At 35.3% G+C, this 24,188-nt stretch overlaps 1 long non-coding RNA gene across 1 annotated transcript in view; it reads left to right on the top strand.

Annotated features, from left to right (window-relative positions):
• The first annotated feature begins 12,028 nt into the window (after positions 1-12,028).
• The window catches only part of LOC137659450 (uncharacterized), a 112,854-nt gene continuing 100,694 nt past the window's right edge, over positions 12,029-24,188 (top strand). The window contains exons 1-2 of the long non-coding RNA XR_011047538.1: positions 12,029-12,111; positions 23,502-23,750. This is a non-coding gene — a long non-coding RNA (uncharacterized lncRNA). The remainder of the gene's footprint in view (positions 12,112-23,501; positions 23,751-24,188) is intronic.

Raw genomic sequence — 24,188 nt, 5'->3', positions numbered from 1 at the left:
GAAGCACACGTTGTCTCTCCCTTCCAAAAGGTAAGAGGAATAGTTTCCAAGATCAAAAATTTTCTCAAACACAAACAGGTGTCCGAAGAGCCTTAGAAAGTATCCTCGGATTTTTCCAATTCACTTCAGTAACAGATCTCCTAATAAAAGCCAAACTCAAAGACATCAATCGAGTTTGGAGAAAGAGAGCTACAGTACCTATAAGAGACAAGGTCTCGAAGATCCCCTCTGTCTTGAAAATGAGACTACGCCCATGGTCCGAACCGAAGGACCTCTCCAAATCGGTTCCTCTACAATTCCCACCTCCACAAGTGACATTCCATACAGCCGCGTCTCTAAGTGGATGGGGGGATTACTCCGAACATCAGATGTTTCAGGTTCTTGGTCACTCGCCATGAAACAGTCCCATATCATTGTTCTCAAAGCCATGGCAGTGTTCTTGACCCTGAAGAGAGACTCTCCTCCGAGGTCGACCCACATCAGAGTAGTGTCAGACAGCACAGACGCAGTACACTACGTCAACAGGGGAGGATCCAAGTCACCCAACCTGAATCAGATCCTGGTCACTATCTTCGCCTGGGCAACAGAAAAGAACTGGTTCCTGTCAGCACCTCACCTAGCGGAAGGCCAGAATGTGAGAGCGGACTCACTATCCAGGACGGATCCACTGGAGTCAGAATGGTCTCTAGACATAATTTCATTCCGGTGGATACTCAGGCTCGTTCCAGGCCTCCAGGTAGATCTATTCGCAACTCAGATGAATCACAAACTTCCTTGTTATGTGACCCCAACCCTGGACCCTCGGGCTTATTCCATGGACGCATTACCCCGGGATTGAAACCATTAGAAGATTTCCCTATCTCCCCCAGGGAATTTTCTAAAAACTTTTACACAAACTACGCTCCTTCCGGGGCGCAGTGGCTTTAGTACCACCTCACTGGCCAAGAACAGTTGGTTTCCTCTCCTCCTCGAGTTGAAACTCCGTCCCATCCGGATCCCGTTCCTCAAACTGACCCGAGTATCCAAACTCACTGTGTCAGATTACTCAAGGATAGCCAAAACTCTAACTTTGTGGACTACAGGAAGTTGGCAGCTCGTAGAGACGCGAACATTGAACCGGAAAACGATCTCTTCATCGAATGGGACAAAAGGGACTCGACAATTCGCCAATATGATTCGGCCGTTAACAACTAGCAGTTCTCCTAAGAGTGCAGACCATACTCGTATGTCCCCGCATTTAGCCATCTCTTTCTTGAGGTTCCTATTTGACAAAGGCCTAACAGTTAGCACTTTAACCACCATCAAGTCAGCTTTGAAGAAGATCTTCCTTGTTGGGTTCAACATTAACCTAGCTGATTCCTATTTCTCATCAATCCCAAAAACATGTGCTAGGCTTCGACCTTCGATTCGGCCACAAAAGGACTCTTGGTCTCTGAACGGTGTTCTCAAACTTGCGATGGACACGGACAATGAATCCTGCTCTTATATCACTCTTCTTAGGAAGACTTTATTTCTAACGGCTATGGCCTCAGGTGATGGAACATCAGAACTAGCAGCTCTCTCACGAAACCCGGAAAACATAGATTTCCTCCCTTCAGCCGAAGTACTCCTTTTCCAGACAAAGCTTTCCTAGCTAAAAAATGAGGATCCGCAAAATATGTGCTCCCCTCGGAAGATTATTCTTCATCCCCAGGATTTTTCTCCGTGTACAGTCACACTCTCAAGCCCCTTTTTAGCTAGAACTGCCACCCGCTCGTCTGGCCCCTTGGTTATCAGGGAACAAGGAGGTACTATTTCCATTCACGGTATCAGGCAACAAATCCTCTACTTCATTAAACATACTAATCCGGAATCATTTCCCCAGGCTCATGATATACGGACAGTAGATGCCTCCAACAATGACTTCCAGAACAGGGACTTTGATGATTTTAAAAAATATACGGGTTGGAAATCCCCTATGGTTGTCAAACGCCAATATCTAAAGATCTTACAGGCCCTTAAATACCTGACGATGGCAGAGGGGAGCCTTATCCCTCCCCATTAATCTCTTCTTCTTCCTTTCTTCCATCTCTTCTCTTTTCCCTCCTACCCGCCACTCACACCACGTCGCCGCTCTCCTTGGTAGTTCGTTAGCCCTATGATATTTGCCATGGTTTAACTGTTATTGTAGTTACCGTTCCTTTAATGTTTAGATATACTTAGACATGTAAGGTTTGATGCCTTTTGAGATTCGACACTCAGTTGGTTCCTTGTCGTCATTATTATTTAACCTTACGTTCCCTATGTCATTTGGCTGGTTGGTAATTGGACGATTACATTATTATATCATAGTATTGTCGTACATGGTGATTGTATTCTCCTCATTATGTTATTAATTTATTGGACTTGGAAGGCATTCTCTGGTACATTTTCGCCGGCCGTCACAGGTCGACCCAGAAAAGGGATTTTGAGGAAGGAAAAATCTATTTCTGGGGAGAGACCTGTGACGCCCGGCGAAACCCTTCCCGGTTATTTTTGTACGGACCCACCCTTTCCTTGCCAAGCCATATGTTCTTGCAGAAGGATGACCTGGTGAGCACGAGTGGTAGGTGTCGGTAGGGTAACCCAACTGTATTCTCTAGGGCCTGTCACGGCCCTCCCCCTTTGATGGAGGGATTATCTAAATGGAAGACAGCCTGTGAATAGTGTTTTACAAACGCCCTTGTTAGATATACGACACCAACAAGGTGCTCGCGCGAGGGTTGTAACCTCTGCATTCCATGCTTTTAATGTTCTCTGGTATATTTGGAAGATTTATATCAGAAAAAGTACAAAGAAGGACTTTTTCGCCGGCCGTCACAGGTCTCTCCCCAGAAATAGATTTTTCCTTCGTCAAAATCCCTTTAATGAATGATTAGGAATTGATCAGATTCAAATATATATTATTAATTTTGCAAATTTTTAACCTTTAAATTATAAGCTGAATTAATATTTCATGAAAAATATTAAACCTTCAAATTACTAAGTGAGATTAATCTAAAGTCATTTCTGCAGTGAAAGCTTTCATAGATTGTTTTGACAACAGGACTAATTCTGAGACTTCTATTTCAGGCAAGCAATACGCTGAAGTAATCTTGCCCCGGTAAAGTTGAAGCGTGTGGAAGAAGCCAAGCGTGGCATTTACTCTGGAAGTTTTATTCCAGCTGTGACCAAGTTGTGGAATGATCTTCCTAATCGGGTTGTTGAATCAGTAGAACTTCAAAAGTTCAAAATTGGAGCAAATGCTTTTTGGTTGACCAGGCTGACATGAGTCTTTTTATAGTTTATATATGACATATTGGTTTTTGACGTTGTTAATAGTTTATAGGCTATATGACATATCTCTTTTGACATTACTTTTTTCTAGAATGATTTATTGTTAATTTGTTCTCTTCAGTTCTTTATTTCCTTTCCTCACTGGGCTATTTTTCCCTATTGGAGCCCCTGGGCTTATAGCATCTTGCTTTTCCAATTAGGGTTGTTGCTTGGATAGTAATAATAATAATAATAATAAAATAGAGTATTGTTTTAATTCCTCACACAGTTTCTGCTAACAATTGGTGAAAATAATTTCCATTTAATCAATCAGGCAATTAACGGAAGCTTGTTACCATCTTAACCCGTGATGATAAAGTCAACTGTGTTTGTTTTCTTGAATCTACCTGATTTCTCTTCCTCTTGTTTTGTTAAAGTTTCTATAGTTTATGTAGGAAATGTTTATTTTAATGGTGTCACTGTTCTTAAAATATTTTAGTAATTCTTGTTTCCTTCTTGTTTCCTTTCCTCACTGGGCTATTTTTCCCTGTTGGGGCCCCTTGGGCTTATAGCATCCTGCTTTTCCAATTAGGGTTGTAGCTTGGATAGTAATAATAATAATAATAATAAAATAGAGTATTGTTTTAATTCCTCACACAGTTTCTGCTAACAATTGGTGAAAATAATTTCCATTTAATCAATCAGGCAATTAACGGAAGCTTGTTACCATCTTAACCCGTGATGATAAAGTCAACTGTGTTTGTTTTCTTGAATCTACCTGATTTCTCTTCCTCTTGTTTTGTTAAAGTTTCTATAGTTTATGTAGGAAATGTTTATTTTAATGGTGTCACTGTTCTTAAAATATTTTAGTAATTCTTGTTTCCTTCTTGTTTCCTTTCCTCACTGGGCTATTTTTCCCTGTTGGGGCCCCTTGGGCTTATAGCATCCTGCTTTTCCAACTAGGGTTGTAGCTTAGCAAGTAATAATAATATAACTACATAATATCATTTGATACAGTAAGAAAAAACAATGCTTAATAACCTGATATTTATTTCATATGAAACCTGAATATTTGTTGACTTCTGTAGTTATATACCTAAATCCAAAAGTTATATTATTATCATTTGCTAAGCTACAACCCTAGTTGGAAAATCAGGATTTGTGATTAAGTCGAATGTATTTTTCAAGCATTTGAAAAGAAACAAAAAATTTACTTTTTACTTATTATAATTTTTGTTTACCCATATTAAATGTTTTAAGTTTTATATATATATATCATTTTTCAATCATATTTGCATTTTAGGCTTATGTGTACACTGATCAGCTATGCTCAAAATCTTGATATTAAAGCGATTGTTGACCATCTCGATTGGTATAATGACCTAAAGAGGGAGAATCTTTTAACTAAACAGCTCTTTTATAGTATTTAAAACAAGAATGGATGTTTTTCAACTTGAGGTAGAATGTATTATACAGTAATGAGACCTTTGTAAAAGAATATTCATTAGTAAGAATGATTTTCTCTTGTCAGTCTTCTATTAAATGTAAAATTTCAGTTATTGTGTAATATGAGAGTAGAGAGTAGAGGTCCCCTTTTTTGTTTTGTTTCTTGTTGTTGTCGGCTACCCCCCAAAATTGGGGGAAGTGCCTTTGGTATATGTATGTATGTGTAATATGAGTGTCTTTTCACTGGGGAATTTTCCTTTGTGCTGAATGAATAACAACACTTGAATCTATTTATAAATTTTGTTTAAATTGAATAAGTGAATTTCATTTATTGCCATCCTAAATTATTGTAAATGATTGTCCACTGCACCCAATTGCCAGTCTTTTAAGCATTTTCTCTTTTTTATTTTTCCAAACTTCACCTGATATACACATATACTTCAAAATCTTGTTTGCTTCCTTACCCCAAAAGCTGAAAAATTTCCCTGTTTTCTTTCCTTTTAATAGGCTTAATAGCTTCCTGGCTAGTACAGTGGTAGCGAGTTTACCTAGCATTCGCGTGGCGGCAGATGGATCCCCGCCCGGGACCATGAGTTTAAGCTATTTACTGTAGAGGCCACTGCTGTGGTTGGGCACCACAGTTTGGGGGGTAGGGCTTTCCTGCCTGACGTTCTGGTGAGCATCTATTCTGATGAACCTGGAACTGAAACCAGACACCTTTAACCTTCAAGTCTCTAGTATAGTATTGAGACAATTAAGACGACGGGGTTGGCCCACTGTCTTCTCTATCTGTCTGTGTCGATCTAAAGAAAACTAAAGCTACTACTGACAAATTCTGCAGATGTTTTTTTTCTTATTATTAGCTTCATTTTGTAATTGTTCAATCTAGTTGAACTGGTGTGATCATATTTTCTCTTCTGTAAAAAGAATTTCTTCAACGATCGATGAAATTACATCTCCCAAAGCAATGACTTTTATGTATGTAATACTCTGTTTAATCTACTAAGCTGCCATTGCCTCGGTATGTATCATCATTACAAATTTATTCAAAAGTATTAGTTCTGATATGGAATGCTAGAATTAGTTTCAACATGTCTCAGTAATGAGAGTGGCATGGTTGATGTTATTGTTGAGAGAGAGATGTTTGTTGTCTTTCATAATTTCCACCCAGTTATGAAGTACTTTCCTTCATATGTACTGGAGGAATACAAAGAGTTCTAGTTGTTTCTCCGGGCTCATATAATTTTGTCTCTTGTTCCAAAAGCTTCGGGTTGTTGGAGGTGGTTCTAAATGTTTCCAGTCTCAAGTAACTAACTTTGACAAGGTTGTACATTGAGAGCTTTTTTAGAATTATAGCTAGAAAACAAATGAATTGGATGATTTAAGTAGATGCACTCATTTTTTTATTATCTGGTATCAAGATTTTAGGTTATATTGTTTCAAGATGTATCTTTCTTATATTGGATTAACATTAGCCCGTTCCCTTTCAGGTGTATGTTGAAAAGAATTTGTGCTTTAGATCAAAATTTCTAACAGTAAATTTTTCTTTCCAATTTATAATCCTTGATATTGTGCTTTTGGTCAAAGTTATTAATAGTAAGTTTGTCGAAAAGCAGATAAAATCTTGAACTATTTATAGATCCCTCCTGTTCCATTTAGGTTGAATCCTTTCAGTTTCATTTGAAGCTGGTTTTGGACAGGCCAGGAAAGATCAGAAAACTGTATGGCAGGAAAGGAAAAAAATGTTTATGCCAGGAAAGATCCAAAAAACATTTTATGCTCTGATTAAGAAGTCTACAAAACTTTAGGTCGGTGGGATGCTTTTCAACATATGTTGCAAGCTAATTTTTTTGTGATGCTTGCAGGATGAAATGAAACTGTCCTCCTCATCTGTGGGGAACTTGGTCAATTGAAGTCACAGATACTAATAATGCTATTCAAGGTACTAGTTCTTTCAGAGGATATACCTGTACTGCAGGAATGGCAATGAATGTACACTGGCAACATATGAACTTCATCATATACAATATCAAGAAACATGATGGTCAAGATGGTAACACATTCATTTTTCTGACTGAAGAACTTTAAATGTAAGACGTAGGATAAGGAGGTCTGCCCCTGTCCCAGTTTACATATAAAAGGACTAGTTGTTACATCAAATGTATGTGAACATAAGGAAACGTTAGAGATGGCAACTTGGTGAACAAGAAAATATCATCTATTTCTCTAGCTCAACATCCTCAAGTTAAGGCAGTGGATGGAATTTTTCAGTAATGGAGCAATATAGATATGTGATACACTTATTTGCGAAGATTTATTTTGTAAAATCAATTCTATCTACCATGGCATATTCCCCAATTTTGTGAGATAGCCTTACAAGGGACTTAGCTGAGTTTGGTTTGTATTCTTAAGGTGCTACAGCCCATCCAGCCGTGTTTTCCACCGCAAATGTAGCTTCATAGGCTGACTCCAGTACTTCCGCTACCTCAACGCCCACCAAGGTGACCCAAGATAGCAGCGGTGCCTATCAGAACTGCGACATAATCGCTCGTCATTCATTTCTAATTGGAAAATATTCCCCCTTAATTTGAACCTATAGGAAAGATCTCCTTTCAGACATTGACACACTTTATCTTGGTTTTAGCATCGGCTTTGAGAACAGGTGAGTAGTAGGTGGCCTCAGTCCCCGTGGTCTTCAATATAAGGATATCATGATTCCACTGTTACTGGGTTTCAGAGCCAAAATTGTTCTTGAGTAATGTTACCCATTTCATATCTTCGTACTCCCGTGTCCTGAGATGCAATCAAAGGGAGGGATGGGATATTTTCAGTTAACCCATTTGATGCTTAATTTTATGCTCCAGGTTCATGGAAATACCTCAAGTTTCTATGGTTTCTTAAGACAAAAGTTATTATTCTTAATTGATAAACTTTGTGGTAAAGTTGTCCCTTTAGTTTATTGGTAAATTATGTAATGTTAAAGTAGAGTTAATTATTTTTTATTTTGTTTTGCAAGAAATGCTTTTTATGTTATAGATGTATTTAATGCAAACGTCCTGGAGTTAATAAAATGCTTTGTATATTTTGTTGGGATCTTTCTGCATTCTGATACGACTACCAATCTTTGTTGTCTACTTCTTATAATAAATTTCCTGACAACTGATTGCCAATAATTGGGAACATGTACATTTATATATATAGCGAAGCTAGAACTCTAGTTGTAAAAGTGGGATGCAATAGGTTCAAGGGCTCCAACAAGGAAAATATCACAGTGAGGAAAGGATATAAGGAAACATAGAATAATGTGGCTGGGTTTACCCTCAAGCAAGAGAAGTCTAACCCAAGACAATGGTACAGAGGCTATAGCACTACCCAAGACTAGAGTACAATACAGTAGTTAAATTTTAGGTATCCTTCTCATGAAGAGTTGCTTGCCATAGTTAAAGAGTGTCTTCTACCCTTACCAAAAGGAAAGTAGCTACTGAACAATTACAGTACAGTAGTTAAGTCCTTGAGTGAAGAAGAATTATTTAGTTATCTTAGTGTTGTCAGGTGTATGAGGGTAGAGGAAAATGTGTAAAGAATAGTCCAAACTATTCGGTGTTTATGTAGGCAAAGAAAATTGAGCCATAACCAGGAAGGAATCTATTGTAACACAATCTGGCCAGTCAAAGGACCCAATAACTCTCCAACGGTAGTTTCTCAGTGGGTGACTGGTGCCCTGGCCAACCTACTATCAACAAAAGTGAAGATGAATTGTTTAGTTTTCTTACTATTTTCAGGTGTATGAGGTAAGAGGAGAATGTATAAAGAGAAGGCCATAATATTCGGTGCATGTGTAGGTTAAGGGAAACTGAGCCGTAACTAGAAAGGGATCCAATATTGTACTTTCTGGCCAGTCAAATTGCCCAATAACTCTCCAATGGTAATTTATCAACGGGTGGCTGGTGCCTTGGCCAACCTACTACCTATAGATAGGCAATTTGTATGCAAATGAAGCCTGAAGTAGGTTGCAGAAAGACACTACAAACAGTTCTGGTGTTACATTGCCATCCTTCTGTAGTGCCAGTCAAGGCTTACATTTGTTAGCATGGCTATTTAATTTAAACTACATTATCATCTTACATAGAATAAAGGATAGCAGTTTTCCACGTCATTAGGCATTTTCTTCAATGGTACATATTGGAAACAACCCTGTCTTCGTAATGTGTTGGACTGGGGCTTGGAACCCACCCGCTCAACCTCGATAGTTTTTTGTAGAGTCTACAACCTCGCCAACCTTGTGAGCTAAGGGTAGGTGATTTGAGGGGAGTCTCTAGGTCTACCTATTGTTATAAGCAGCCATTGTCTGACCCGCCAATGTCCTTACTTGGGTGGAGAAGGAGCTTGGGCACTGATCATATGTATACAAGGTTAGTCTCCAGTGCATTGTCACTGTCCCTTGCTTCGTCCATTCGTGTGCAACCTTTAAAGAACGGTAGCCTTCCAACCATCGCTCATTGTTGATGTCTGCAACATTTTCTGCTATGATTCACACAAGCTTTAGGTATAACGGTAAGTGGATTCATCAAAAGATGGTGGTTCCTTGTTCAATACAAAGTACAGCCGTCAGCCTTCCTAAATCATTCACATTTTTGATCATACAGGTATTTAAAAATGTCTAGGCCTACTGATATTTGTGAGGAGTTTGAAATTCTAAATCTTTTGGGGGTGATGTTTAATGTACAATAGTTCACCTCTTCATGACAATGGGTGTCATTAGTTCTTAGAATTCATTTTAAATGTCAAGAAAATACCAAAGTTAAGAGAGTCGGCAATGGGATTTACATGTTACCTGATGCATGTCCGTACCCTACGTATTTGGATGTCCTTTTTTAAATTATTAAATCTATCATATTCAACCTTGTCTTCATTATTATTACTGCTTCCATAGTATTAAGTCCACCTATTAATAGTATTATTATTAGTTGTTGTGCTACAACCCTAGTTGGAAAAACAGGATTCCTATAAGCCGAAGGGCTCCAACAAGGAAAATAGCTCAGTGAGGAAAGGTAACAAGAAAATAAATAAACTTCAAGAGAAGTAACTAACAATTAATGTAGAATATTTTAACACCATGAAAATAGATCTTTATATATTAACTATAAAAGCTAAAAAAAAGCTAAAAAAAAAAAAAGAAAAATAGAGGAAGAGAAATATGATGATAGTTTGCCCGAGTGTACCCTCAGGCAAGAGAACTCTGTACACTCTTCTGCAATTAGGCTACTGTAGGCCTACTATATCTGCTGATGTGGCCCAATACTAAATGTCTAAAATTAAGATCAACTATTCTAATACAGTTCAAGGTTCTTCTTGTGTTTGTCAACTATATTCACAACTATAGAAATACGTAAATCTAGATTTGACTGACATTTGTTATAATGACATCATCTGTGTTAAGCAGCTCTTCTAAGAGAAGAGCATTCTAAAATCAAACCATTGTTCTCTGGTCTTGGGTAGTACCATAGCCTCTGTACCATGGTCTTCTTCCACTGTCTTGGGTTAGAGTTCTCTTGTTTGAGGGTACACTCAGGCACATTATTTGTTTTCTTATTTCCTTTCCTCATTGGGATATTTTCCATGTTGGAGCCCTTGGGCTTATAGTATATTGCTTTTCCAACTAGGGCTGTAGCTTAGCTAGTAATAAAGATATTCAAATAGTAGTCTATTTACAGAAGTGTACAGTAGACCTATACCAAAACGCTCAACATGAATAAGTGTGTGCATAATTTTTAGATCTTTAAACTAATTTTAAAATGACAATAAGCAGCTGCTTTTAATGTAAAATATTGTGTATTTCCAATTCCATTTGGTATTCAATAAAATGCATCAGACACCTTCAACCAAACTTAATGCCTTCATTTCAAAACTCCTCCATTCACCCAGTGTGAACTTGGCAACAAATACATCACAAAGGATATAGTTACATCGTTTAACTGCTTCTTTAATCCGTCAAAACTATTATAAGGGTATTTGCATAACATCTCCCTTCATTTAAAAGATAAATGTTTGTAAAGATAGTTAAACAAACATAGGCTAATACTGGTTTACATGAAGTCCATAGGCTAACTATAAATGGAGCCTTTGTACATTAGCGGCCAGTTCCTCCCATGTGTATAAGAATGGATACCAGTTAACCTAACCTACATGCCATGTCCTTACTTGACTAAAATAGGGGCTACCTCCCCCCTGTGATCCCCCTTATACTGCTGTATTCTTAGCCATCATCCTACATACAGGTGGCCGCTATTATACATACACCCCCTATAAATCCTAGATTTAAAGATTCTATCTACTTTTAGTTTGTGGTGATGGTTTTACTATTCTTAAGTGAATCTTACTAATTTTGTACCATACAACTATGTAAGTTATGGAAGATAATATTCCTAAGGGCATTAACTCATAAAATTGCTAAGAAAACCTTATAACAAAACGAAAAATAAAGTTTTTCGCGGTGGTTAAATATATCATAGTTACCCTTAAATAAGGTTTTCTCTAAATTAGAAGCCACATCGTTTTCTCCTTTTAAGCCCTCTGATTCAGGGGTAGCTTACTTAAACTTCACTCTTATATTGTATATCAATTAAATATTATATTGAATTCATGCAAATATCTTCTGAACTCCTATTATAATTAAATTAATTTATTGGAAGAATTTTTAAATATATCCTAAGCAAAATACTATAATTTTAGCCGATGAAAAAGCTAGAGAAAGCAGACTATGGTGGAGGTCTCTGATTGGATAAAGCAATTCTTTAACCAGGGGTACAACTTGTTGAGAATTTGTCCCCAAATCTGGAAATTTCTAGAGGTGTTTGGGGATATAAAGTGTGGGAATTCCCATACGTCTGGTAACTGAAAAAGACTCTACTGTAAATACTCATGAATAATTCTGTCTTCAATAAGATTTATAATGACTTAATTACGTTTTATTGTTTTCCTGTGGTATGAAATTCATTACAATTATAATTTGATTAATATATCTTCCAGAGCACAACTGTAATCAGAACATGAGTTCAAAACTAGAAAAATTATATTTTACTGCTTGTGGTTTCAAAAATACCATAATTAAAAGTAAATACAGAATATATTATAATTATATAAGATACAGGAGTACATAGTACAGTATTTAGTACGCTACAAATTTAATTGTGTTGAAAAATGCCTGATGAAATTACTTCTGGTCTAGGGAACTTTTAGGGTCTAGGGAAGTCCCTGAGTGTGTAGAGTGTAGAAAAAGGTTCATTTCTGTCTCTGACACACACACACACACACACACACACACACACAGGAGGAAGGAAGTGTCTCGTGTCTTTTAACTTGTGATTATGTGAAGAATGAAGGCTTTAAGGGGTAAGAAGGGACAAATTTTACAAGATTTTTTGTTCTATTGTGTTCTAATTGTTGTTTTATCACTCGAAATACTGTAGACTCGAATATATTATATGTGTTGTAGGTTTCCATGATTGATAGTTAACCATCGAATTTCTATAATGGTCTTTTATTGGCGAAGAATCTTCATGAAAAGACATTTCTCGAAATGCTCTTTTTAGCTTGTGGTGGTAATTCCATTGATTATAGAAAGGTTATTAAATGAGATTGTTTCTAGATGTGGCTTTAACTTTTCAAGTAATGATAGGACGGTGTATAACTAGCTGTGCAGTTTAAGTTCTAGGTAGGCACACTGTAATCACATATAATTATAGTTGTTACTGTAAAAATGAATGGGGATTTTACCAAAGCCTATAGCCGTAGGCCTAGATTTTAGATTCCAAATCAAATGTTCATATAATACATTTCCCAATTTGGTTGAATCTAAAACTTTACCCAGAACTGTTTTAATCACTTTGATTTAATCTGCTAAGAAATTTGACGAGCTTTTTTCACATTTTTAAAGTTGTGAATGTAATGGTGTAAACTATAGTGAAAATTGTGTAATTTGTGCAAATTATTTGCATGAAAAAAGTTTAAGGAGAAAAAGAGAGTTTAAGGTGATGTTAGAAAATTATTTGTTAATTAACTAAAATACATTTTATTGGACAACTCGACATTCACACATTCATTCTGTATTTTACTAATACAGAAAAATAAATACTTTGATATAATTCTTCATACATATACTGTATGAATACACATATATCATTCATTTGAATGCAAATACATACAATCCTTATGACAAATATATAAAATTATTTTGCTTTAAAGAACAACCATTGTCTCATTTCCATTAGTTTGAAAGTCTTTGGCCAGCCACGCCCACCAATTAGGCTCTCTCTCTCTCTCTCTCTCTCTCTCTCTCTCTCTCTCTCTCTCTCTCTCTCTCTCTCTTAGTGTAGGCCTATCTTATTCCCTATTATCAAGTTTTCTAAGCTTGATTTACTTGATCATTTCTAGGTTTTTTGTTTTCAAATCTATACTTTTAAGGGCTGCTTTTCTGGCCCTATACAGCAGGGGAACCCTACTCTCTACAGGACCTCCACAGTCATTTTATCATGTTTGTTCGAAACCATATTGATCGTTTATTGTCAAATCCACACTATCGAAGCCTTGATATCTTCAGTCGTTCTGATGTCTAGTGGGAGCTTATTTATTGTATAGTCCCGGGGCCGCATATTCAAAGGCTCCAGAGCCTATAGTAGACATATATCTAGGTTCCAATAATTTGAAACTGTAACTATTCTCGTGTCAGGACGATTTTTTTTTTGGCTACACAGCATGTAGCAATTCTCTTAGATATTTTGGACGTCCGGTTCTGATAACTTGGTGGGTTAGTTTGCATATTTTAAACTAAATTCTCGCTTTAATAGGGAGCCTTTTATCAGTCTTGTTCCTCTGTTTATCATGTTTTGTAATTTCTTAAGTTGTACTTTTGGTATTCCCTAGACCTGACTGTAGTTGTAGGCTACTTGTTGTTACATATAATGATGGATATTATATTCTAAATCAGCGGTTCCCAAACTTTTTTTCTGCCATTTCCCGCCTGCACCCAGTTCAACCCTCCAGATTTACCCCTTCATGTGTATGAGGGAAAAGAGTAGTTAAAACACACTTGAGACTATTTACTGATTTATTTTTCTAATGTACAAATATACTGATAAACATATAATTAGAGTAAATTGGATAGAGAGCAGCCCTCATGCCCACTCTCCTGCCTCAGAAATGGGCATGACACTCCAATTCTCCCCTTAAATATTGTACTAACCGTGTGTCACAGAATTGTACATAATTCCTTTTGCATATATTATGCTTGTATCTGCGCTCTTCCCTTGCACTAAACGAACATGAAAATTCATGTCTGCTGTTTCCTCTGTAACATTGTCTGTCTTGTTAACTTTTTATGTCCTGTTGCTTTGAGGTTTTGTATATAAAGGAGAGTGTTCTATAACAATATAACTCAGTTGATTGCATCCTGTCTTTGAGTTCACAACCCTTCTCTCGGCTCGTCACAATATCATGTCAGTGAGAACTGATATGATCATATTTCAATTGAATGGCTAACAACAAATTGCCCCACGTACTTTAGTAAGTTGGTAGTGTAATTATTTCCCCCCTGGAATCTTCAATTTCCCCCCAGGGGGAAATTTCCCCCAGTTTGGGAACCACTGTTCTAGAAATTAAATAGGCCTATCAGATTTTTACCTCAGGAGTTTTGAAACTTTTAAGTGAATTATATCTTGAATGGTGAAAAATATGATTCTTGGCTAAAGCGTGATTTCAAAGTGAGGAGGAGTACTGTAGTCATTATATTGGAATTCCAAGCGATGTACTTTCATGTAGAAATTGTTGTAAACTTCTTAATTTATCAGCGTGAATGTGTTTACAATTGTCAGCAGAATGCTGATGCAAACTGGAATATATAATATTTTTTAAATGCTTTTACCGAATGCAAACAAAATGAGAGAGAGAGAGAGAGAGAGAGAGAGAGAGAGAGAGAGAGGGGGGGTGGTTAAGGTGTCAATACAACCTTAACAAACCTATCATTACCTGGTATTTAACGACTTCATTCTAACCAAAAGGTTTTCTGGATAGGGAAAGTTATTAACATTACATTAACCTTGATTAGTTTTCCTCAAAATCCGACTCAAAAACCTTTTTTTCTTTTAAAAGACTCAAACCTCGAAAATATCAGGGGAAAGTAACTGAATCATATGATTTATTCAAAGACTTCTTGGTGGGATAATAAAAGATTGCTTAATAAATATATTGCTTAAATACATTCCAATGATGTCGAATCTATGATATACGAGGGACAAGTAAACTTAACATACTCATGTGGGTTTAAAGACCTACTAAAATTATTTGGATTTGCTGGTAAAAAATATAATTGACAAAACTTGTTTCGGTGGAAAGATTTGCAGTGAGAAAACACGTAAAAAGAGATAAGAGTAGTTTGTTACAAACTGAAATGCCTGGAAGGAACACTCAATTATAAAGGTGCCTTTGGTCCGATGTCAAAAAACTAGAGGAGGAGTTTCAAACACCTACTAACGTAACAAGTCTTTAGAAATAGTTGAACAAAAATGAATGTAAAACCGTTTGAGCAAATATAATTTCGACAAAATAGAGATATTGCCAATATTCTATCATAGTTATCTCTCTCTCTCTCTCTCTCTCTCTCTCTCTCTCTCTCTCTCTCCATTTCACTGCTCTTATTTCAGTTATTTAACAAATATTTTGTTAGTAAACTCTAAGTTTCATGAGTGGGTCTCCCACAGAAGTACTGATTACGTCAGAATTGTTTAATTTTAGTGTTCCTGTAACATTGTTAATAACAACTTAAAATATATTCTTAATTGAGTGAAAATAACATTTATATTCAATGTCAGCAACAGAGGGTTCCATAGTCGGTAAAATTACAAGAACTCTTGTTCAGTCTTCAAACAACGCTATCTTTGCATAGAGGTAAATTCAAAGACATCCTTTAACAATTCGGTTTTGATACTCTCTCTCTCTCTCTCTCTCTCTCTCAGTGTATCCCAAGATATAAACTATTTGTAAGTTTAGACTAAGTCAGCCTCATGTCATCTCATCACGTGCAATTGCACAGAAGTGGTTGGTAGAATAAAGACTTAATATTGATCTTTAAGGGACTCTATACCAACAATTCATTGAAATTAAGTTTAAATCAAAGCAGAAAATTACCGTGATAAAAGCACAAGTTGAAACATGACTTTTTATCTAGATTTTTATAAAATAAATTTGGGGAAAACCTTTATAGAGACTACTTATTTTGTATGCAACTCATGGTTTTTTCTCATATTCCAATAGCAGACGTTTAAATACCTCATTAGTTAATGACTAATTATCTCTTACTGTAAGGGGGATGGGGTTCCTTGCCTGTTTTTTTTTCGACCAACCAGACAGAACTGGTTTTCTGCATATTTGTTCTTCGTTCATCAGGATAGGCCCTACTCGTTGTCAGGGAATTCTCAAAAGAAGAAGACAAAAAAATCCGTTTTTAATCTGGAAATGGGAGGCCTTATTTAGTAATTAATACTAAGACTTCGATTAGTATCAAGGTAAATAGCTGAATTTGTTTTGCATTAATTAATTTTGTTACTAAATAATGATTACCTTTATTTGCGACAATATCAATTTATATATGTATATATACTATATATATATATATATATAAAAAGGTTATTAGTGATCCACATTATTGCATGAAATTTTTATCCTATCTTTAATACGTTATGGATTAAGCAACTTGAATCGAAGGCGTGTCTATAACTGTAATAATTAGCATAAAAGATAATTTGACTTTAAGGCTGGTTGTAAAGGATCAGTGCTTCTCTTTTTAACCATTATAACATTAGTGGAGATGCCACAACTGTATAACTATAATCTGACCGAGTAGATATTTTTAATGACTTAATTGATCACATTTTAAATTGTGTTAAAGAACGACTCAAAATGGTTGAGCATTTGTTTCACAATCGTGTAACGTAGACTGTAACGTCATACAGCAGTGGGAATCTTTATTGAGTTACAATTTACGTATCAAATTCCAAATTACTTAATTGTTACGTCATTTTTGCCTTTCTAGGTGACATAAGACACTCTTGCATGAGTTGCTCATCTGGCAATAATCGTGACTTTTCTTAAATATTAATTATTGTAAAAATAAAAAAAACCTGTCATAGTTATAGGTTTTATTTCACACAAAAAACTGGAGTCACCTCCTGAAACCATAGAAACAGCCACTATTACAACACGCACTACTTTACATGCACAATAACAAACAAATGCACCAAAGTATTTGGGATATCCACAAACAATAATATGCGCGAAGACACACAAATAGCAACATAATAAGCTGGTAAATGCAAGCAGAGAAACACAACGTACATGAGAGCATAAATGTAAAACTTCATTGAACATATATTACCACAGTTTGATTTTGGAGTGTCCTTCTCCTAGAAGAGCTGCTTACCATAGCTAAAGAGTCTCTTCTACCCTTGCCAAGAGAAAAGTAGCCACTGGGGGCAGATGGGTTGAAATTATTGGAGCTAAGATACATATGTTTAATATAAATTATAGAGATTTCAAATATGCGACACCAAGACTAAACAAGTCCTCACTGGACATACGAAAGACTGAAGATATTAAGGCTTTCAAGTTTTGACAATTTCAACATTTTATATCTTAAAAAGTCTGTAATTGCTCGAACAATTGGATAATACGTAAGTAAATAAGAAAATATTCTTCTCAGGTTTGAATATATTACGTGAATTTGCTTGTTTGTTAACAGCAGCCCATAAACTAGAGGAACATTCTCGCAGTATGCATTTATACCGGGAAATATCTGCTGTCTCATTGGCTGGTTGTCTGTGACGTCAGACTCTCGTATTTATGATTGAAGGTGACGTAGAAGGCCTAGGGGGGAAAAACCTATACGTATTTTAGATAAAGTAGAGCTTGAAAAAATAGATATTACAAAAAATAGTCTTATTAATACTATTAATTATAAAATAGAATAAATAAAGAATTTTATTAAAGGCCGTAAATTAGATAAATAAGTTGTATTCGAAGGAGTAATTGACTAACTCTCTGGGTACGATGATATGTGTGTGTTCGTTTGTGCGTAAAGTCAGTGAAAAACCTATACGTGTTTTAGAATAATTAGAGGTTGAAAAAATTATCTTACAAAAAAAATCTTAATAATACTATTTTTTAAAAATAAGATAAATAAGAAATCTTATTAAAGGTCGTAAGTTGGATAAATAAGTCCTATTTGAAGGAGTAATTGACTAACTTTCTGGCTACGATGATATATGTGAGTGTGTTCGTTTGTACGCGAAGTCGTAAAAAAGCTATACGTATTTTAGATTGGTTAGAGCTTGAAAAATAAATTTTACAAAAAAAAAAAACCTTAATAATAGTATTAATTTTATAATAAAATAAATAAGGAATCTTATTAGAGGCCATAAGTTAGATAAATAAGTCATATTCGAAGGAATAATTGACTAACTTTATGGCTACGATGTTTCATGCATGTGTTCGTTTGTGCGTGAAACAAGGTGATGACCAATCACAGCTGAGGAAGATATAGCCAATCAGAGGACTGGAATGTACCACCAAGAGTAACGGGAGCTTATGAGTTACTGTTGGAGAAAGCTGCCCAATTTTAATTACCCGTAAATTTACATTAAAACGCTTATGAAAAACACAGCAGCTCATAAGTCGGAGGAACCCTCTCGTCTTATGCGGGAAATAGCTGTCCTCTCATTGGCTGAGACGTCCTCTGCTGTGATTGGTGGTTGTATGTGACGTCAGACAATAGTATTTTATGAATGAATTCGATTGGGTAGGAGTGAAATACCTATACGTATTGCAGATAAATTAAGACTGATAAATTATAGTTTATAGTAAAAATGAACTTTTAATATAGTTAATTTACTAGTAAAATAAATAAAAAATCTTGTTCGAATGCTTAAGCTGATTAAATAGGTCTTTTTAGAAGAAATAATGAACTTGGTTTTGGCTACGATGTTTAACTTGTATGTCGGAGTTTGTAAACAAAGGTGACAACCAATCACAGCTGAGAAGATACAGCCAATCAGAGGGCTGGATTATCCCGGCAAGAGAGAGTTTCTGCGATTTATAAGCCGTTGCTCGAGAAATCAGTTACTTATTTATTACCTTAAAACTTTAAATGCTTTGACATTATTTACTCGCTCGGCCAACAGCAGCCACAATCCTGTGGAACCCTCTCGCCTTTATGTATATTTAACGGGAAATATCTGTTGTCTCATCGGCTGATTCATCCTCTGCTGTGATTGGTGGTTACATGTGACGTCATAGAACTGTACTTTTTGAATGAAATTACGTATCAGACCTGGGAGGGGGTTAATGCCTATACGTATATCAGATGAATTAGGACTTAGACAATTAGATTTTATAAAAAAATAGCCTTATAAAAGTTAGTACTTCTTTAACCTATCAAATAAAGGCTCTTATTAAAGGCCGCAAATTAAATAAATGCGCCAAATTTGAAAGAATAATAGTCTGAGAGCTTTGCCCTACAGTGGACTAGAAATGGTTACATTTGTTGTTGATATATATATATATATATATATATATATATATATATATATATATATATACAGTATATATATATATATATATATATATATATATATATATATATATATATAACACTAACGTCCAATTGCCATATCGTGCAACTTGGCGCCAAAATCTTTCCTAAAGCCTTCAACTCATTCCAAAGGACGAAGCAATATGAAACTATCGCTCAATTCAAAAGAGAATGACTCTCTCGACCGGACGAAATAATATGAAAATATCGCTCAATTCAGAGGAAGAACAGAAAGGGTTCCCAGTCTGAGTGCTTTTAAAGTAACATCATCACCATAATAATAATAATATTAATAATAATAATTTATTGGTATTGAAAAAAGTTTCATGAGGAACCGAGAGTTTCAGGTGATGTGTTGGAAAGTTATTCGTTAGTTGACCAAAAAGATAATTCAGTGAACAACTCAACATTCTCATAGAATCGTTATTCTAATATACACAAATGAATTCTTTGTTATAATTTGGTATATAGATACTGTATAAATATACACATATTCATTTGAATACAAATGCATACAATCTTTGAGACAAATATATAAGCTAAAGTTATTTTGCTTTAATAAACAACCATTGTCTCACTTTACATTAGTTTTGACAACTAGCAGTATCAGCTACGCCCACCCATTAAGCTCTCTCTCTCTCTCTCTCTCCTCTCTCTCTCTCTCTCTCTCTCTCTCTCTCTAAATACGGAAGGCAGTAAGCATCAAATCCACTGAAATATTAAGTATTCGGAAGTGTTTCCAAGATATAAATTATTGTAAGTTTAGACTAGTCAGCCTCATGTCATCTCAACACATGCACTTACACAGAAGTATTTGATAGAATAAAGGCTTAATTTTGATCTTTAAGGGACTCTCTATACCACCAATACATTGAAATTCAGTTTGAATTAAAGTAGGAAATTGCCATGATAAAAGCCCAAGTAGAAACACACGGCTTTTTATTCAAGTTTTTAGAAAATATTCTTGGGAAAACCTTTATAGAAACGATTTATTTTGTATGAAACTCTGGTTTGTTCTCATATTCCAATAGCAGACGCATAATTACCTCATTAGTAATTATTAATTAACTCTTACTGTAAGGGGGATCGGATTCCTTGCCTGTTTTTCGACCAATTAGACAGAACTGGTTTTTTGCATATTTGTTCTCAGTTGAAGAGGGCTGGCCTAGTCGTTGTCAGTGAATTTCCACAAAACCTGTTTTCAATCTGAAAATGGGAAGCCTTAGTTAGTAATTAATACTAAGTCTTCGTTTGGTATCAAGGTAAAAAGTTGAATTTGTTTTGCATGAATTAATTTTAATACTAAATGATGATTAGCTTTATTTGCGACAATATCATTTCGTGAAAAAAAGCTGGTTATTAATGATCCCATGATTGCCTGAAATGTCGATGCTGTCTTTGATACTTTGTGCATTGGGCAATTTGAATTAATGGCGTGACTTTAGCTCTATAATAATTACCAGCATATATATTTTGACTTTAGTAGTGGTTATGAAGGATCAGTTCTGTTTTGTAACCATGTTAAAATGAGTGGAGATGCTTCAACAATCATAATTTTCGATCTAATTTTAATTTATTGTTTACATCTTAAATTGTGGCAAAGAATGATTCAAAATCACTATTTATAAACTTTAGAAAATACGTTTTTGTTCAATCATGCTTGTGTTTCTAGGTGATATGGGCAGTCTTGCATGAGTTGTTTAACTTGTTCCTTTATTATTATTATTATATTATTATTATTATTATTATTATTATTATTATTATTATTATTATTATTATTATTATTATTATTATTATTATTATTATTATTTTTCTGACCCTACAAAGTCAGTCTATCGTATACATATTTTAATGTATTTTGCATAAAACACAATGTTTATTATCCAATACTTTCGTTTTGAAACCGGGCCATGATTTGGGCTTAGTATTTATTTCCTTTTTTATTTGCTTCGAGATATTTATCTTCTATTTCATATGTTGGTTGCAGAATCGTAAGAAGTTTGGACGAATTTCTTGCGTAATTCTGATATATATGAGACAATATGTTTGGGAGAGCATTTATCGATACGAATTAACTCATATTAAGCTATCATTAATATTTTTCTATCATTCACTAGTGAATAGGCTTACTCGGTTCGTTAGTTAATAACTAAACAATCATTGCAATTGGCGGTGGGGTGTTTTGGTTCTCAGTCTGTTTTAAGACCAGTCCGGCAAAAGTGGTTTTCAATAGATTTGTTCTTCGTTGTTTTTAATCTGGAATTAATATTACTTATTTAGTTTAATGTAAATGTAATAAGTTAATTTCATTTTAAATGTATTTTTTGAATTAATAAATGATATATAGTTCCATGTGGAAATTTCCGAAGGCAATGTGATTTTGATGAAACAAAACTAGTTATTAGTGATTAACAAGATTGCAAAAGGCGTCAATACTGTCCTTGATACTTCGTGGAATAAGCAACTTGAATCGAAGGCGTGAATATAAACTTTTTATGTGTACTACATTAGGCTGAAGGAACGTAGAGAGTAGAGGTCCCCTTTTTGTTTTGTTTCATTGTTGGTGTCGGCTACCCCCCAAAATTGGGGGAAGTGCCTTGGTATATGTATGTACTACATTTCATCTGTAACTAGTTTATATTTTTGTTAATTTTATGATTGTGGGAAAGAGTTTATAAATAGTTTGATACTTGACATTAAGCTATTTTCCATGTAAGGAAATATATTACTTTAATTGATCTACAATAATCGGCCATGGAAGTATTTTGACTTTTCTAAGGGTAGTTTTGAAGGACCAGTACTTCTGTTGTTTTAATTCGAAGTCTTTGTTGAGAAGTTAATAACAGTGGAGAGACCTTTACATGGCGAAAGACTTGCGTATCACCATGATGAGCAAAGCTGCACTAGTCAGGGACACCCATACTAGGTTGGTTTACTGTGAGGGATCAGACCAAAGTCTCCTACCATCACTAATCTACAATTGGTCAGCGTGGTGATGAAAAGACTGGTCAAACTCCAGACATGAATTGATACGGCTGAGGTCTTTGTTCTTCAGTGGACTAGAAACGGCTGTTGTTGTTGTTGTTGTTGTTGTAGTATGTTATAACTGTAATCCAACTAAGTTCAAATTTACAATGCACAGATACTGAGGTACTTAATAAATTGAATTATCACACTTCTCGCTTTGATAGGTGGTCGTTAAAGGTTAAGGAATTAGTTAATGAGATGGTTAATTTGATAGTCTTTTGTTGACTAGCAATGCAAAAGCCTGTGACCTACGTAAGATGGGGGAATAATAACTGAACCCGAGCCAGATTGTCTAGAAAATTCGAGAGAGAGAGAGAGAGAGAGAGAGAGAGAGAGAGAGAGAGAGAGAGAGAGAGAGAGAGAGAGAGAGAGAGAATGGTCCCTTCGAAAGCTAAACAATGCATATTTTCATGATTTTGTACTGGAATTAAATCCAAAAACAGTTCACAGTCCTCAAAATCCTTCCCCATACTCAACACTTAGAGAGAGGAGAGAGAGAGAGAGAGAGAGAGAGAGAGAGAGAGAGAGAGAGAGAGAGAGAGAGCCTTATTTACGTTTTCGTTCGTATTAATTCACAAATCTATTCCATAACACTTAAAATTTCGATGCTTTATGTAGCTTATACTGACATTTAACTCATTGGTATTTTATGTATATAGCTTTTTAAACATTATTTTATTCCTGCTACTTAGGATACAATATGATACTTATCAAATTTTTATATACGAGGTAACTATTGACAATAAACTTTGTAGAAATTATACTGTAGTGCCCTGCACCTTGTGACTAACGAGGAGCAGGAAACCTGCTTGTTGCAGTAGTAGTAAAAAAGTTAGAAGTAAATTGATAAAATAACTTTAAAGTTTTGTTTTGGGAAATGAGTTTCCTAATTCATTTGCTTCCCAATTTTTTTATTTCTAATAATCATTCAGTTACTGATGCTGTAACAAATCTCTCTCTCTCTCTCTCTCTCTCTCTCTCTCTCTCTCTCTCTCTCTCTCTCTCTCTCTCTCTCTCTCTCTCTCTCTCTCAATACTATAAATGTTATTGTATATGGAATGACTGATTATATTGATGGATAAAATTTCCAGAATATTAATCAATTTTCTTTTTTCAGAAGTTGGACACACTAGCCAAGAAGACAGAAGATGAGAATATTTAGGGACCTTATCTCAAATGCCCTTCTGAAGACCACAAGACTCTAGAGCAAGATTATCATCATCATCATCATCATCATCATCTCATCATCATCATGCAGGAGCCATATCCCAAGGGAGATCGGCAATCATGTCTCGCCCTTCCTCTCTCTTTCCGGCTCTCTGCAGCAACCGAGTCACTGATATAGGCTACACTGCATTAATTATAGGTAAGTGGTTAACTAAATAAGATATTTTTTGAGTGTGTGAGAACATTAAAAGTTGAACCTTCCTGCTTTTTAGGCTGTTGGAGGATCATTCAGTCTTAAATAACTTTTTGATACTAAATTTCATGTTTTGGTTAAATTCTTCCTGCCAGTCCCAATGTACATCCTGTGTCCTGTGTCTATAGACCAAATTGTTATTATTATTATTATTATTATTAGTAGTAGTACTAGTTAAGCTACAACCATAGTTGGAAAAGCAAGATGCTACAATCACAAGGGCTCCAACAGGGAAAAATAGTCCAGTGAGGAAAGGAAATAAGAAAATAAGTAAACGATATAAGAAGTAATGACCACTTAAAATGAAATACTTTAAAAACATTAACATCATTAAAACAGGTTTTATTTTTACATTCTCTGCTCTCTCTCTCTCTCTCTCTCTCT

This window comes from Palaemon carinicauda, chromosome 20, assembly GCF_036898095.1.
Source record: "Palaemon carinicauda isolate YSFRI2023 chromosome 20, ASM3689809v2, whole genome shotgun sequence".
Taxonomy (NCBI): Eukaryota; Metazoa; Arthropoda; class Malacostraca; order Decapoda; family Palaemonidae; genus Palaemon; species Palaemon carinicauda.
This window is presented reverse-complemented; position numbering and strand designations above follow the sequence as displayed.